General features: G+C 41.8%; 1 protein-coding gene across 1 annotated transcript in view; it reads right to left on the reverse strand.

The window, feature by feature from the left end:
- LOC136883172 (uncharacterized) overlaps positions 1-11,400 on the reverse strand; it is a 132,218-nt gene extending 120,818 nt beyond the window's left edge. Inside the window, exon 1 of the mRNA XM_068229658.1 lies at positions 11,293-11,400. The gene's annotated coding sequence lies outside the window, so the exon portion shown is untranslated. The remainder of the gene's footprint in view (positions 1-11,292) is intronic.
- Positions 11,401-18,445: the final 7,045 nt, after the last annotated feature.

The raw sequence follows: 18,445 nt of genomic DNA on the forward strand, positions 1-18,445 counted from the left end.
AGTGCTCATATTACTGCGTATCGCTGCCACAGGTGAAGAGGTAACTAGCAATGGCATTGTGCTTCTGCTCACTGTCACGAACCCGGGACCCTACGCTCTGGAGGAGTCAATAATGCTATTACTTTTCCCTCCTATCAACTACCTTTACGATATTCGGAGACGCTGAGGTGCTGTAATTTTGTCCAGCATTAGTTCCTTTACGGGCAAATTAATATATATGGACATGAAGATGACGCATTTGAGCACGCCCAGATACCACCTAGCTGATCCACGAGCGTGCCTGCTATCTTGGGCTCTATCATCTGAGCCACTAAGACGGCCACGATACCCTTTATTACGTTTCAGAACTTCATCAGTTGCTCATTTTTCAAAGGGAACCTACAATAGTAGCCGTACTGTTCACAGGCTGGAGTGTGTTACAAACACAGGAAACGGAATTACGGAATAGTGAATACGGCTCAGGAAGGGCATCCGTTCGTAAAACACCATCAAATGTACATCAGTTGGTGGCCTCAGTAAGTGTAGGAAAAGGGCAGGATGAGAAGAAACAAAGTGTGTAGGAGGTAAGGAGAGTGAGAGCAGCTGCATGTCAGGCCATTTGCTCTTTAGCCGCAGCTCGTAGAGTACTACAAGGGAACAGGGAGTCATATGGCCTCAGATTACAATGCTGATCACGGTAGCTGAGCCCCAAAATTTATTATTATTATAGTAGGATAATTGGACAGTTCTGCGGCCACCACCCCCACCGGCTCCCAGAGGCCATCTCCACCACCACCACCACCACCACCACAGCCAGAGGCCTCCCAGATGCCTCCTCCACCACCACCACAGCCAGAGGCCTCCCAGAGGCCTCCTCCACCACCACCACAGCCAGAGGCCTCCCAGAGGTCTCCTCCACCACCCGCGGGAAATTTGAATTTGTAAACAAAGCCACGTGCCTTTTGACAGCTGACATCGACAACAACGCATCGCTAACCTCAGTACTGCCATCTTGACGGGCCTAAACCTCAGTAGTACCAACTTAACCTAACTAGCGCGAGATAAACAAATCCACGTGTTTTTGACAGCCACGTGCTTTTTTGACAGCTGTCAACGCCATCTTTAATCCAGAGAGCACCGTGCTGCCCTCTTTATCGTAGTAGATGTAAATTCGTCACCTGTCATCCGCAGTGCTGCCATCTTGGCGGGCCTAAACCTTAGTGCTACCAACTTAACCTCACTAGCGTGAGATAAACAAATCCACGTGCTTTTTTGACAGCTGTCATCCGCCATCTCTAATCTATAAAGCACAGTGCTGCCCTCTTTACCTACTTACCTTTGAAATGTGGTGGCGGATAATTTGAAAAATGCTTTTTGACAGCAGCCATCTTTAATCTAGAGAGCACCGTGCTGCCCTCTTTAGCTAGATACCTTTGAAATGTGGTGGCAGGCAATCCCACATGACAGCAGCCATCTTTAATCAAGAGAGCACCGTGCTGCCCTCTATGTGGTGGCGGCAATTTGAAAAATTCTACATGCTCTTGTTTGGAAACAAACTCACGCTCTTTTTTGACAGCCGTCGTCCGCCATCTTTAATCAACAGAGCACAGTGCTGCACTCTTTAGCTAGATACCTTTGAAATGTGGTGGCGGCAATTTGAAAAATTATATGTGCTCTTGTTTGGAAACAAAGCCACGTGCTTTTTTGACAGCTGTCATCCGCCATCTTTAATCAATAGAGCACTGTGCTGCTATCATGCGGACAATTTCGTCAGCTGTTATCCGCCATCTTTAATCCACAGAACACCGTGCTGCCCTCTTTATGACATGTAGTAGCGGGCAATTTGAAAAGTTCTGTTAGCTGTCATCCGCCATCTTTAATCAAGAGTGCACCATGCTGCCATCTTTAGCTAGATACCTTTGAAATGTGGTGGTGGCAAATTGAAAAATTCCACGTGCTCCTGTTTAGTAAACAAACTCACGCGCTTTTTTGTCAGCTGTCATCCGCCATCTTACATCGCAAACCTCAGTGCTACACTCTTTAGGTACATACTTTTGAAATATGGTGGCGGATAATTTAAAAAGAAAAATTCTACAGCAGCCATCTCTCGTCGCTAATTGCACAAGATGGTGGCTATACATGACTCCTTAAAGGTGCTTATGCAAGATGGCCGCTATACATAGGTTCTCATGAGACGCCCTTGGGATGCTTGCGCAAGATGGCGGTTATTCATGGCTCCTTATGAGATGCCCTAGGGATGCTTGCGCAAGATGGCGGTTGCTCTTATGAGGCGCCTTAAGGGTCCTTGCACACGATGGCTAGAGACGGCCTAAGGATGCTTGCGCAAGATGGCGGACACAAGATGGCGGCTATACACGTCTCCTTATGAGACGCCTTAAGGGTGCCTGCGCAAGATGGCTGCTGCTCTTATCAAGAAAGCTAGCTTAGAGGCTAACGCGTCGTGCTAGTTCGATTCATTAAATTTGGGGCTTAAACGCAAAATGTTAAATATCTCGAAAGCGGTGCATCGTAGAGCATAACGGACAAAAAAGTTTCTGCCCAGTACCTCGGTTCGCAGAACGAGGAACAAGAAAAACATAGTCTAATGATGAGATCAACGGTTCGGTTCCTACTTAGGCCCTTTGGCATTCGCTCTGTTTTAGCTTGTATTGAAGCAAGTCTTCGTAACATGATCAGGTCTAGCTATGGTAGAGAGTATAACGTGCCGTGCAGGTTCGATTCATTAAATTTGGGGCTTAAATGCAAAATGTTAAATATCTCGAAAACGGTGCATCGTAGAGCAAAACGTGATACCTAGGTTTGCAGTATCAGGAACAAGAAAAAACATAGTATAATGATGAGATCGACGGTTCGATCCGTACTTAGGCCCTTTGGCATTGCCAGCTATCTAATTCTACAAGATGGGGGCTATACATAGCTTCTTATGAGGCAGCTTAAGAGCGCTTGCACAAGATGGCTGCTGCTCTTATGAGACGCCCTAGGGGTGCTTGCGCAAGGTAGCAGCGACAAGACGGTGACTATACACAGCTCCTTATGATACGGTCTAGAGGTGCTCACACAAGATGGTGGCTGCTCTGATGAAGAAAGCTAGGTTTGCATCATGCAGGAATCTTTACAGCACTAAACCTCATACCTTTGAAATGTGGTGGCGGGTAATTTGAAAAATTCTACGTGCTTTTTCTTAACAGCAGCTATCTTTAAACAGTAGCGGCTATACATAAGCTGTTAAGGCTTCCTCTTATGTCAAGGCATAGCTCTATCGAACAAGTTTAAACCTGCATCGGGATAGCTAGAGTAAGCACGTGCTGCAGTGATGACGTCATTATGCATGTTTAGACTTGCAAATCACTAAAGAAACATAACAAGACTAGAATCGAACTCTGCACTCTATGCCGTTAACCTTATCATGTGATCGGAACATTGATTGAGGTGTTTAGAACACTAAATACGTGATCAAGACTAAAATAGAACACTGTACTCGATACAACATGTGTTTAGAACATGTCAGGGGATACCTTTGTTCTAAGAAGATTAGATTACCGCACATTCCTTGTAGGGCTAATAGGCTAAAGGGGTAATGGGCTAAAGGGCTAATGGGCTAAAGGGCTAGGGTGCCTCTCCTCTCTTTATCCGGGCTTGAGACCGGCTCTACAACTAGAGGCGGAGTTAACACCCTAAGGAAGGGAGAATGTTGGGAAATAATCTATACGAGTATACCTACTCGATCGACTATATACTACAGATGGATGACTTAGGTGAGGGTAAGCGCTTACTTAATAATACCTACACGACGTAATTCATACTCTATTTCAAAAATATCTTCTGTGTACTGTGTGTAACCAGCATCATGATAGGCTCTTAGCAGTTGTAAACGTTTTACGAGTACGTTGGGGTCTTTACAGTAGCTTATATCTACATAGGGTAACAGAGGCTTGTTGTGAACTTTGAGTCTATATGCAGACAGTTGATGTGCAGGGACTTGTTTTGATGTAATACGTGCTTCAGCAGTAGCGTTTCTAGGTACAAACTTAACTTGTTTCGATAGCGATGAAACGTTGAAATTTCCTTCTTCTTTACCTTGCATCTCTTCTTGAGATGTTTGCACTTCGACACAACGTGTAGTAGGCTTAGGAAATGAAGTAAAATCATCAAGCTGTAATGGCAATGAAACATTAAGATTTTCTTCTTCTACTTTCCCTTTACTACTGTTTTGATCAACATCATTATCCTTATTATCATAATCAGGATCTTGCCTCTCTTTAACTTGAAGTTTGTGCTTAGTAACAGAACTTGCAGCAGGCCTAGACAACAAGGAAGAATTAAAAATCTCTCGCAGAGGTGTACTTTTTAAACATAAATCAGTGTTCGCTGGAATATGGTTGAGCTCTTTGTATTTTGTTCCCGATGAAGCTACATTACACGCGGCTTCATGACGTTGAGCGTTGTATGCGTTCTTGAACTCTCTTCTACAATGGTGCATTGAAAAATTGTCCTACAGAATTCTCATGACGTCTCCTGTGATAGCTTCGGGAAAATGCTTTTCCGCACACTTCGCAAATATACCTAGACATAGGTTTTTCCATGACGGACTTTTATCTTCTGCTAACAGATTCTTCTTTAAATCTACTCGACATTTGTTACTCTCTACTTCGATGATGCGAACAGCTTAGCGATTAACAGTAAACTAACACAAAAGCGTATAACCAAGGTAGCAACAGTAAGGTTTAAGCCCATCAAGATGGCAAGAGTGAGGTTAGCGACGTTCTGCTGTTGGATTTTAAATTCCGCGCTATAACATGCATAAGGTGGCAGCCTTGAAGTTTACCGCAATAAAGATTGCAGCAGTGAGGTTAGCGACGCTCTATTGTCCTTCAAAGTGAGGTTAGGATTTTCAAGAAGACAGCTGTCAAAAAAGCACATGGCTTGGTTTACTAACAAGAGCACGTGGTCGTGACGTCACGGTCAAGTAGTATGCTGCTTCAGCATGCAATGTTCAATGTCTACACCTACGTAGTAAACACTCTGCTATGTTCACAAAATTTTTATTCATAACTATTTTTTATTCTTTAAGTTCGTGCACATGGGTTATGTTAAGATAGCAGCACAATCTAGTAGAAGAAGTTTAGTGTGATAGTTGATGTATGCAAAATCGATAGGTGATGTGTACACGGTGTTAAACATCGTTATTTTTTGTGCTTTAAGTTCGTGCGTATAGGCTATGCTAAGATAGCAGTACAATCTAGCGGAAGAAGTTCAGGGTGATGTGTACACGCTTTGAAACATAGTTATTCTTTGCATTTTAAGTTCATGCAGATAGGTTATGCTAAGATAGCAGCACAATCTAGAAGAAAGAGGTTTAGTACGAGAGTCGATGCTTGCAAAATCGATAAGTAACATGTACACGCTTTGAAACATGAATATTTTTTTACTTTAAGTTCGTGCGTATAGGTTATGCTAAGGTAGCAGCACAATCTAGAGAAAGAATTTTAGTACGATAGCTGATGCATGCAAAATCGATAGATGATGTGTACACGCTGTGAAACATGGCTATTCTTTGTACTTTAAGTTCGTGCGTATAGGTTATGCTAAGATAGCAGCACAATCTAGTAGAAGAAGTTTAGTGTGATAGTTGATGTATGCAAAATCGATAGGTGATGTGTACACGCTGTGAAACATGACTATTCTTCTTACTTTAAGTTCATGCGTATAGGTTATGCTAAGATAGCAGCACAATCTAACGGAAGAAGTTTAGTATGATAGTCGATTCATGTAAAATCAATAGGTAATGTGTGCACGCTTTGAAACATGGCTATTCTTTGTACTTTAATTTCATGCGTATAGGTTATGCTAAGATAGCGGAAGAAGTTTAGTGTGATATTTGACGCATGCAAAATCGATAGATAATGTGTACACGCTTTGAAACATGGCTATTCTCTGTACCTTAAGTTGATGTGTATAAATTATGCTAAGATAGCAGCACAATCTAGCGGAAGAAGTTTAGTATGATAGTCGATGCATGCAAAATCGATAGGTGATGTGTACACGCTTTGAAACATAGCTATTCTTTGTACTTTAAGGTCATGCGTATAGGTTATGCTAAGATAGCAGCACAATCTAGCGGAAGAAGTTTAGTACGAGAGTCGATGCATGCAAAATCGATAGGTAATGTGTACACGCTTTGAAACGTGGCTATTCTTTATACTTTAAGTTCATACGTATAGGTTATACTAAGATAGCAGCACGATCTAGCGGAAGAAGATTAGTGCGATATTTGATGCATTTAAAATCGATAGGTGATGTCTACAGGCTTTAAAACATGGCTATTCATACTGCTGCCCTGTTCCTAACATTCTTAAACATAGCTAATCCTAATGCTGCTCTTAACGACGTAGGGCTAAGGATTGATTACGTGACCGTGACGTCACGACCACGTGCTCTTGTTTGGTCAACATAGCCACGTGCTTTTTTGACAGCTGTCTTCTTGAAAATCCTAACCTCACTTTGAAGGACAATAGAGCGTCGCTAACCTCACTGCTGCAATCTTTATTGCGGTAAACTTCAAGGCTGCCACCTTATGCATGCTATAGTGCGGAATTTAAAATCCAACAGCAGAACGTCGCTAACCTCACTCTTGCCATCTTGATGGGCTTAAACCTTACTGTTGCTACCATGGTTATACGCTTTTGTGTTAGTTTACTGTTAATCGCTAAGCTGTTCGCATCATCGAAGTAGAGAGTAACAAATGTCGAGTAGATTTAAAGAAGAATCTGTTAGCAGAAGATAAAAGTCCGTCATGGAAAAATCTATGTCTAGGTATATTTGCGAAGAGTGTTGAAAAGCATTTTCCCAAAGCTATCACAGGAGACGTCATTAGATATCCTGTAGGACAATTTTTCAATGCAAACATTGTAGAAGAGAGTTCAAGAACGCATACAACGCTCAACGTCATGAAGCCGCGTGTAATGTAGCTTCATCGGGAACAAAATACAAAGAGCTCAACCATATTCCAGCGAACACTGATTTATGTTTAAAAAGTACACCTCTGCGAGAGATTTTTAATTCTCCCTTGTTGTCTAGGCCTGCTGCAAGTTCTGTTACTAAGCACAAACTTCAAGATAAAGAGAGGCAAGATCATGATTATGATAATAAGGATAATGATGTTGATCAAAACAGTAGTAAAGGGAAAGTAGAAGAAGAAAATCTTAATGTTTCATTGCCATTACAGCTTGATGATTTTACTTCATTTCCTAAGCCTACTACACGTTGTGTCGAAGTGCAAACATCTCAAGAAGAGATGCAAGGTAAAGAAGAAGGAAATTTCAACGCTTCATCGCTATCGAAACAAGTTAAGTTTGTACCTAGAAACGCTACTGCTGAAGCACGTATTACATCAAAACAAGTCCCTGCACATCAACTGTCTGCATATAGACTCAAAGTTCACAACAAGCCTCTGTTACCCTATGTAGATATAAGCTACTGTAAAGACCCCAACGTACTCGTAAAACGTTTACAACTGCTAAGAGCCTATCATGATGCTGGTTACACACAGTACACAGAAGATATTTTTGAAATAGAGTATGAATTACGTCGTGTAGGTATTATTAAGTAAGCGCTTACCCTCACCTAAGTCATCCATCTGTAGTATATAGTCGATCGAGTAGGTATACTCGTATAGATTATTTCCCAACATTCTCCCTTCCTTAGGGTGTTAACTCCGCCTCTAGTTGTAGAGCCGGTCTCAAGCCCGGATAAAGAGAGGAGAGGCACCCTAGCCCTTTAGCCCATTAGCCCTTTAGCCCATTAGCCCTTTAGCCCATTACCCCTTTAGCCTATTAGCCCTACAAGGAATGTGCGGTAATCTAATCTTCTTAGAACAAAGATATCCCCTGACATGTTCTAAACACATGTTGTATCGAGTAGTGTTCTATTATAGTCTTGATCACTTATTTAGTGTTCTAAACACTTCAATCAATGTTCCGATCACATGATAAAGTTAACGGCATAGAGTGCAGTGTTCGATTCTAGTCTTGTTATGTTTCTTTAGTGATTTGCAGTTCTAAACATGCATAATGACGTCATCACTGCAGCACGTGCTTACTCTAGCTATCCCGATGCAGGTTTAAACTTGTTCGATAGAGGTATGCCTTGACATATGAGGAGGCCTTAACAGCTTATGTATAGCCGCTATTGTTTAAAGATAGCTGCTGTTAAGAAAAAGCACGTAGAATTTTTCAAATTACCCGCCACCACATTTCAAAGGTATGAGGTTTAGTGCTGTAAAGATACCTGCATGATGCAAAGCTAGCTTTCTTCATCAGAGTAACCACCATCTTGTGTGAGCACCTCTAGACCGTATCATAAGGAGCTGTGTATCGTCACCGTCTTGTCGCTGCTACCTTGCGCAAGCACCCCTAGGGCGTCTCATAAGAGCAGCAGCCATCTTGTGCAAGCGCTCTTAAGCTGCCTCATAAGAAGCTATGTATAGCCCCCATCTTGTAGAATTAGGTATCTGCCAATGCCAAAGGGCCTAAGTACGGATCGAACCGTCGATCTCATCATTAGACTATGTTTTTTCTTGTTCCTGATACTGCAAACCTAGGTATCACGTTTTGCTCTACGATGCACCGTTTTCGAGATATTTAACATTTTGCATTTAAGCCCCAAATTTAATGAATCGAACCTGCACGGCACGTTATACTCTCTACCATAGCTAGACCTGATCATGTTACGAAGACTTGCTTCAATACAAGCTAAAACAGAGCGAATGCCAAAGGGCCTACGTAGGAACCGAACCGTTGATCTCATCATTAGACTATGTTTTTCTTGTTCCTCGTACTGCGAACCGAGGTACTGGGCAGAATTTTTTTTGTCCGTTTTGCTCTACGATGCACCGCTTTCGAGATATTTAACATTTTGCATTTAAGCCCCAAATTTAATGAATCGAACTAGCACGACGCGTTAGCCTCTAAGGTAGCTGTCTTGATAAGAGCAGCAGCCATCTTGCGCAGGCACCCTTAAGGCGTCTCATAAGGAGACGTGTATAGCCGCCATCTTGTGTCCACCATCTTGCGCAAGCATCCTTAAGCCGTCTCTAGCCATCGTGTGCAAGGACCCTTAAGCCGCCTCATAAGAGCGACCGCCATCTTGCGCAAGCATCCCTAGGGCATCTCATAAGGAGCCATGTATAACCGCCATCTTGCGCAAGCATCCCAAGGGCGTCTCATAAGAACCTATTTATAGCGGCCATATTGCATAAGCACCTTTAAGGAGTCATGTATAGCCACCATCTTGTGCAATTAGCGTCGAGAGATGGCTGCTGTAGAATTTTTCTTTTTAAATTATCCGCCACCATATTTCAAAAGTATGTACCTAAAGAGTGTAGCACTGAGGTTTGCGATGTAAGATGGCGGATGACAGCTGACAAAAAAGCGCGTGAGTTTGTTTACTAAACAGGAGCACGTGGAATTTTTCAATTTGCCGCCACCACATTTCAAAGGTATCTAGCTAAAGATGGCAGCACGGTGCACTCTTGATTAAAGATGGCGGATGACAGCTAACAGAACTTTTCAAATTGCCCGCTACTACATGTCATAAAGAGGGCAGCACGGTGTTCTGTGGATTAAAGATGGCGGATGACAGCTGACGAAATTGTCCGCATGATAGCAGCACAGTGCTCTATTGATTAAAGATGGCGGATGACGGCTGTCAAAAAAGCACGTGGCTTTGTTTCCAAACAAGGGCACATAGAATTTTTCAAATTGCCGCCACCACATTTCAAAGGTATCTAGCTAAAGAGTGCAGCACTGTGCTCTGTTGATTAAAGATGGCGGATGATGGCTGTCGAAAAAGCGCGTGAGTTTGTTTCCAAACAAGAGCATGTAGAATTTTTCAAATTGCCGCCACCACATAGAGGGCAGCACGGTGCTCTCTTGATTAAAGATGGCTGCTGTCATGTGGAATTGCCTGCCACCACATTTCAAAGGTATCTAGCTAAAGAGGGCAGCACGGTGCTCTCTAGATTAAAGATGGCTGCTGTCAAAAAGCATTTTTCAAATTATCCGCCACCACATTTCTAAGGTAAGTAGCTAAAGAGGGCAGCACTGTGCTCTATATATTAGAGATGGCGGATGACAGCTGTCAAAAAAGCACGTGGATTTGTTTATCTCACGCTAGTGAGGTTAAGTTGGTAGCACTAAGGTTTAGGCCCGCCAAGATGGCAGCACTGCGGATGACAGGTGACGAATTTACATCTACTACGATAAAGAGGGCAGCACGGTGCTCTCTGGATTAAAGATGGCGTTGACAGCTATCAAAAAAGCACGTGGCTGTCAAAAAACACGTGGATTTGTTTATCTCGCACTATTTAGGTTAAGTTGGTACTACTGAGGTTAAGGCCCGTCAAGATGGCAGGACTGAGGTTAGCGATGCTTTGTTGTCTGTCAAAAAGCACGTGGCTCTCAAAAAACACGTGGATTTGTTTACCAATTCAAATCTCGCGCTAGTTAGGTTAAGTTGGTACTACTGAGGTTTAAGCCCGTCAAGAGGGCAGTACTGAGGTTAGCGATGCGTTGTGGTCGATGACAGCTGTCAAAAAGCACGTGGCTTTGTTTATAAATTCAAATTTCCCGCGGGTGTTGGAGGAGACCTCTGGGAGGCCTCTGGCTGTGGTGGTGGTGGAGGAGGCCTCTGGGAGGCCTCTGGCTGTGGTGGTGGTGGAGGAGGCATCTGGGGGGCCTCTGGCTGTGGTGGTGGTGGAGGAGGCATCTGTGAGGCCTCTGGCTGTGGTGGTGGTGGAGGTGGCCTCTGGGAGCCGGTGGGGTTGGTGGCCGCAGAACTGTCCAATTATACTTATTATTATTATTATTATTATTATTATTATTATTATTATTATTATTATTATTATTATTATTATTATTATTATTATTATTATTTAAGCCCCCGGCCGCTACGTTCCCACTCCTAGCCCTGTCCCGTTCCGTTCCTCTGTCGCTTTAAGACCTGGCGGTACGACGCTATAAAACAGCGAAGGAGAAAGCAACAAACACCTGTAAGGTACCGTACTGCAGTAGACTCTTCAACATTAGAAGGCCCCATCCTCACAAACGCGCAGGTCGCCCTCAACTCGAAAGAGCTAAGGAGGTCATACACCTTTAACTATCATTTAAGACATTTTTCTATCATTTAAGTCATACGTCTCTTCCCTTCATTATTTGTCCTACTTCTTACTTAACTTATACGTGGTTATTTCGTTAATTGTGGTAATTATGATATTTAATGTACTGCATCACTTACCTGATTAAGCTGCGGGGAGGTAGCGTGATGGAACTTCTGTGCTTGAGCTACAGTAAATGTGAAGCAAGAACTAACTCTCTTGTCTGTCTTATCTGCTTCTTGGTTATCAGACCAGCCGCAACCACTACCTTGAACTACTGTATGTTTTCCCCCACACTGACTCTTCTACACTTTGCTGCAGGACAGAGCAAGAATTCATTTAAACCTAAAGCAGCTATTACAGTTGCAATGTCAATAATACACATTTTATATTATTTAAATATAATACAAAAATATGTATGTATGTATGTATGTATGTATGTATGTATGTATGTATGTATGTATGTATGTATGTATGTATGTATGTATGTATGTATGTATGTATGTTTCTTTCTTTGCTCAGTACACAGCCCGAATGTTGGATGGATCCTCACCAGCTTCACCGTTACCAGTCGTAGATGGCCTAGGTATCACTCAAAATGCGTATTAGGGAATTTAGGAGGAAGGTAGTTTCCCGTTGCTTTCGTCACTGAGCCAGAAGTTCCTATTATAAATCAGCCTGTCAAGCCCACTGGAATGCATGCACCGTTCAAGCATATGAAAATTACTACAGAAGAATATCTGTAGCTGTCACAGGTTGTTCTCTAGACACAATGTCTAGAAAACGTCAATAGAAGTTATATAACTATCATTGAAAGTATCAATTTTTATTGAATTCATGAATGAATGTGACGATTTATGTGTATTAATAGTGTGTTCGAGTAAGGACGTTATCACTCAAACGGGCAACATAGTCCTCGGTGTCTGTTTTAAGGGGTCACCAAACATGGTTACTTTCCAATGGTTCTCAAATTTGTAGCCTGGCTTGATGACAATCCAAACTTCAAATAACCTATTCATAACGATTTATATATATCTTATTTGCGGATCATATCTGATAAGAATTTATAATGTGTTCTTCTTTTCTGCCGGCGACGTCTATTGCAATTGTGTTGCAGACCAAGTCTAATTATTATGAGCAGCCATTGCGACTGTGGAGTGGAAGAAGAGACAGTTACTTTTGAAACTAATATGAAGACTGAACGATTCTTGGAGGAAATTGTACCTTGTTCTTGACCTGCACTTCATATGCTCCTGTTATCACGTATTTCGAATTATTTCTTGTTTCTACCTTACTGTTATCTTTTAATGTCTTCTTTATCTTATCTCCTATGTGAACATTTTGTCTTTGAAGGACTCCGATGTGTTATCGTTCGTGTCCTCCTTGGGTAGGGTGCTCATTAATATATTTTCCTGTCTTCTCCCACTTCATACAAGTTGCATCACTTCGTTTACTTTTATGCAGTTCCCCCTTACATATTTTCACCACTGTACGACGTGCCGTCTGAGTACGAGAGCAGGCGCTAGATCGCGTGCCAAGAAGCTGCATTTGATTCCAATCGTATCCGCAGTGTTCATATGGAGCGCGGGCAGGTTACGCTGTTGGTGACTTGTCCGTCGGATGGCGACGTTAAGCTTTCAGTAGGCGTAGGTTATGTGCCGGCAGTAGGTTTCAACCTCTCCCTTCCTACAGCATTTTCACGTCATTCATTTCATATCATTAAGTCCTCTGATGAGGTTCTGAGAACTTGCTACGAAGATTCATCTCACTTCACATCCGACCCGACAGGCTGGACACACATTGTACGACTTAATGTAGGTTGTTCTAAGAATTATATTATCGGGGAAGTCGGTGTAATTTGGACCTGCGAGTAACTTGGACCGATAATATTTATGGTGTTTGAAAGTTTGGTCACCCCCTGTCCGAGGCAAGGTCAGCAAGACAACCGAGGGTAGCTTTCTTCCTGGAAGTTGTTTGGTGATGGACTTAAGGTTGAATACAGTCTTAATACTGACATTCCTTGTAAGCTTATACGGTGACAAGTAAGTGTACTGTGTAGTAGTTATATCAGCCAAGAGGGTACAAGTACTGGCGAATTATCTAGGTAAGTTTTAACATAGTTTCATTCAAGAGCACCTATTTTAGTGCTTCTGAATTCATCGGCCGGGTCAGCAATTGCTCTAAGGAAAATGCGAAATTCTGGATATTTGTTTTAATAATCACCACGAACAACTGAAAAATACTTCATTTCATTTATAAACATGAATGCGCGAAATCCCATATAGTTTATAAAAACGGGTCACTTATTGCTCTGATCTATAAAGGATGCTGCTTGTCGGACTCCTGCTTTAAATGTGCCAAAAATACATTTAGTTATTTTTAATTTTATTATAGAATAGTATATTCCTTTGAAGTATGTATTATCCTGTAATTTACGTGGTTAAGTGTAAGAGTGGGCCTCTGCTAAAGTCAAAATAAAAGATATACTGAAGACAAAGTGTGAAACTTTCTGAGGCTTGTCAAAAAAGCAGTTAAAATGTAAACAGAATGTGAATATAGGCTTTTGTTTTCTGTTTTATGTGTGCAAAAGTGATTAACTTGTTCTGGAGAGTAAACAATACATTAAACAAACCATCTATATATCTCAGAAAATTTTTAAAGAAGTCACTTTTCTTTCAGTAAATGTGTTAACTATATTCCCAGATAAACATTTAAAGTCAGCCAGTTAGCTGCGTGGTTCGGGTCGTTTAAATACTAGTTTGAATTCTGGAGGTAGTAGGCAGTTGCGAAGAACGATTTCCGTGGTTTCCCATTTTCAGCCTATACCTGAGCCCTATCCTGTCCCATCTTCGCCGTAAGACATGTTTGGTTTGGTGTGGAATAAATCAAGTAACAAAAGAGGAAATAGTGTTTAAAGGTGGCACAGTTGTTATAAGTTAAATCACGGCTGTCTCTAGTCATGGGCGCGTCGCAGCGCTGAATGGCGTCTGTGGTGATGTCATTACGCCACAGAGCAAGTAGGATATGCCTGTAAAACTCGAAGTATACCTAAGTTGTTTTCGATTGCCTAAAGATCGTGATCCTCGTGACTCGTTTGGACGTATTGTTTCAATAAAGAGATTTTTGCTATGCACGATACTTTCAAGACCGTGATTTGAGTTTTATTGAAAAATTCATCGTTATGGATGGAAAGACGTGTTTCCATCACGCAATCACCCCCATTTCTGGGAATTAGAATAAACAGTGATTTTAGACTGCAAATGAATGTGAATTGTGGCAGCCAAACGAATTAAGTTTTTACTAGATAAATCTTCTACCTTGATAATCCGTAGAAATTTAGTAACGGAAGGGAGCCACCTTTCGCTCGATATAGTTGGAACTGAAGACTTCGAATTGGGTAAAAATATTCATTTATAGGAAGTTAAGTTCGGGATGGGAGTAATTTACCGAGGGAAATGTTCAATAAGTTTCCAAATGCTTTGAAATTATTGAAGAAAATACCAGGTAAATAACAGATAGGTAATCTGCCATCTGAGATACTGCCCTAAATACAGATCGGTGCTGAATGATCGGTGATTAATGTAATAATGTTTCCGCAAACTCGATATTTGAGAAAATCATCCGCTTCCTTCGAAGTATGTCCTTCTTCAGAGAATGGGAACACGTATTTCCAAGCACGTCGCTCAACATTCTGACAGCGAATTGCTAATCTTCCACCTGATGACATCCATTAAAAAGGAAATATTGACTATAAAGGTGTACGAATGTTTACAGTTGCCGAGAGTAACAGAAATATTTTCAGTTCCCTCTGACTTTGATAATAATACGACTTATTCCGGGTAAACGACTCACGGTGAGATTTAGTAACACTGTGTAAAGATGTGAAATACATTTATATTTATTGGAAACATTGATGTGAGCTGTAAGTAATGTGCTTCATGAGCTCGGTTAATACCTACAAATACCTCGGCGTCACCCTGCAAACTTCGTGCCACTCTTTCAGACACCACACAAAGGAACGAACAACAGCTGCCATCTGAGGAATATACGATCTGAAGAACATAACCAAACTCTCACAACGAACAGAAAAGACACCCTTCCACGCCAAAATAACTCCCACTATCTCATACGGCATTGAGCTAATATGTAAAAGGCTAAACACAACAGACCTCACCACGATAGAAAAAGTGAAAGCACGATTTCTTAAGAGAGCACTGGGCGTGGCAAGATGGTCACCGTCCAGACTAATCTGTGAAGTAGCAAGCGAACCTTTCTATATCGAAGACCTCCGATTCCAACTACACCTGCCATCAGACCTGCAAATTGAGAAGTTACTTGAGCAGAAGCATCTGAAGCAACAGGACATACCACCGGATTTTTACGCAGCGGAAGCAATGACCGTTAGACGATGGACACAGGAAAATCAGGAACTAAGAAACGTAATCACAAGTCTCGCCGTACAAGGCTTCCATAACAAAATTTGCAAAAACACAAAATATCATGAACCGAACAAAGAATGTATATGTTCTTTCTGTGAGAAGGCATGCGACAAATACCACATAACACTGTGTAATAACAGGGAAAAGAGCATAGTTGACTATAGCAAAGACTAAACCGCCTCGAGCATCTGTAATCGCAGTATGTTGCTTACTTTGTAACCTTGAAATCTATTGTTGAATCCCATTATATGGCCGTCTGGCTGCAAAAAATTCTTATTATTCATGAGCTTGCTGAGGATTAAGAAAGTGGTTACTTTTTGCCAACTGGAACTTGTACGGTAAAATGTTGTTCTCTGCGACAGTGTGCAAGTACTGTCTTTAGAAACATTTGCTGGGAAGTACTTCTGAGACAAGTGTAAAAACAGGAGAAAAGTATATATAGTGTCGTCCGCATAACGTGATCAGGCAAATTGGTGCGGTATTTAAAGAATTATTTATTGTCATTGTGTGTTTGTTTTGTTGAATGATTTCTTAAGTTCAAGCTTACAAGGCAATGATCACAGTGATGCCGCGATTCACCTTGTATCTCGGTCTCGACGTTGCTACACATTGGGCGCCAAACACAGCCGAGGTTAATTGCAAATGTTTTATCTTGTAAATTATTGATTACGCAAGCGTTTTGATTAAGTGGGTTGGATTTTCGAAGACCCGCATCTGCTGCTTAAATTTGCCATGTTTTTCTGTATTTTTGAAGCGGGGGTTCATGGAAAAGGCATTGGAATGTGGCATACGTTACGTGAAGCACTGCATGTATTATAATTCAGAGGATCTGATAGGTCATATCGCTATCGGCTGCTGACGATAAGAAGGCGTCATAGATAACCGACACGTCGTGCTGTGCTGCACGTCTTTGCGATAAACCAACTGCATTCTTATAACTTACCACACTAATCATGACTCCAAATCACGTTGCCTGTTTGTAGCAATTGTATTGTCAAATGGTGAAACTAAGTAACAAATGTTGTGATTTTCTGTTTTCATCGTAAATCAAATCCAGAATTTCTAGAATATAGCCAGTCATGAAATAAAATAAGATTTGTTTCTGTGCACGGTATTAACTCTGGATGCTACTTTCTTGTTAATCCACGGAATTTTTTCCTCCGGTTAAAAATATGGAATTTAAGAGCAAAGAACCCGGCTCCATGTCAAAATTGTTACTGCCCTGGCCTTCTGTCAAATTGGTGCCCGGTTCGATTCCCGGCAGGGTTCCGAATTTTCAGCATAATTGTTTAATTGCTCTGTATGTGTCGTGTTCATCAACATTTCATTCTCATCACGAAAAATAGGTCGCCTTCGGGAGTCAAATGGAGAAAGTCCGGGATCAGGCGAGCCGAACTTGTCCTCGGACATTCCCGACATTAAAATCCATAAGCCACTTCATTTTCAATTGCAAAAAAAAAATGTGACAGTTAAATTTATTGTTGGTCATGTAATATTTGCATTTCGTAACTGCGGACTCAAATGACTTTCTTTACGAAAAAATCTGTTTCCTAGGAGACTGTAAAGAAGCAGCGTGCTAAGAAAGTTGTCAACGGTCTGAAGGAAGTAGGTAAGATAACATTGATGGTTAGTTAACTAAGATAGCTTCAGTGACTTCACAAATCAAGTTACGCGAAATTTCGTTGACAGAATAAGTTTCGTACAAGAACATCCTGTACCTAAAATCAATTTTCACGGAGAAAATTACTTTCTGAGTTCTAACTAATTGTCTGGAAGTTACTAGCTGACAAGTGTATCAGAATTTACCTCACTCTTTTAAAATTGGCTGTCACAAAACAATTATTCCTTCCACCGTACTAAGTAGCCACATATCATACACATACCGCGAGATTAGGAGACTTGAACCGCGCACATAGTGGCCCACTGTGTGGCTCCGTGCTTGAAATGTACAGTGAAAGTTCCACGTGCGGGAATGTACAGTCAGACGAGTGTGAAGTGTAAATGATATTTTCCATCTCAACCTCGCGGATGATCTCCGTTCAGTGGTCGTGAGAATAATGAAAAAAAATGCATGAGCCTTATTTATCGCATGGCTTTTATTTGACTCCCGTGAGTGACCTGCGCGTCTGGATTTGTGATCATGATGAAAGTGATAAGGCTGGGAGTGGGTACTAACGACATCGACACCGTCACATTACTTCACTCCATATTAACACTGTAGTATTAAATGCAGTCTTTTGTGATTGTACCCCACCACCTCCCTTACCGCGCTGGCCAACAATCTGAGGGTGATAACGGGACTCGAACCGTCAGAACATAGATAATTGACGTCCTTGTTTTTTCTCAAATATCGGAACCGGACACGAAGGAAATACTTCGTTCACTCATACGGACATCAGCACAACAAACAGCGAGACACAAATCAAACTCACAACTCTCGTAATTCGTCTGCTGGCTGGAAACACCCAACAATAAAACTCATGTTTCATCCGCCGTGAGCACCGCTTTGCAAAGCGACTTTACGGCTGGAGAAGCGTCCCGGACATAGGCGTGATAGCGAAGCAAAAAGATCTTCGTACAGGTCACGAAGGCTCTTGGAGGTAGTGAAGATATACTAAGCGCTAAGTGGGATACGGTGGTCTTAACCCCAGGATTTAAACTGGTACGTGTAGGCTGAATGAACCTCAGTGCCATTTGCACCTCCGGAAGTGGAAATACTGTTTCTTAAAAATGTCGACTTCATGGTGGGAATCGAACACTCGGAAAATGTTTCTTGAACAAGCGGAACGACGGAGAAAGCATCAAAAGGCCCGGTGTGATCGAGCATTGGTCTGCTCACAGAAACTTCAATACC

This window comes from Anabrus simplex, chromosome 11 (genome assembly GCF_040414725.1).
Source record: "Anabrus simplex isolate iqAnaSimp1 chromosome 11, ASM4041472v1, whole genome shotgun sequence".
Classification (NCBI taxonomy): domain Eukaryota; kingdom Metazoa; phylum Arthropoda; class Insecta; order Orthoptera; family Tettigoniidae; genus Anabrus; species Anabrus simplex.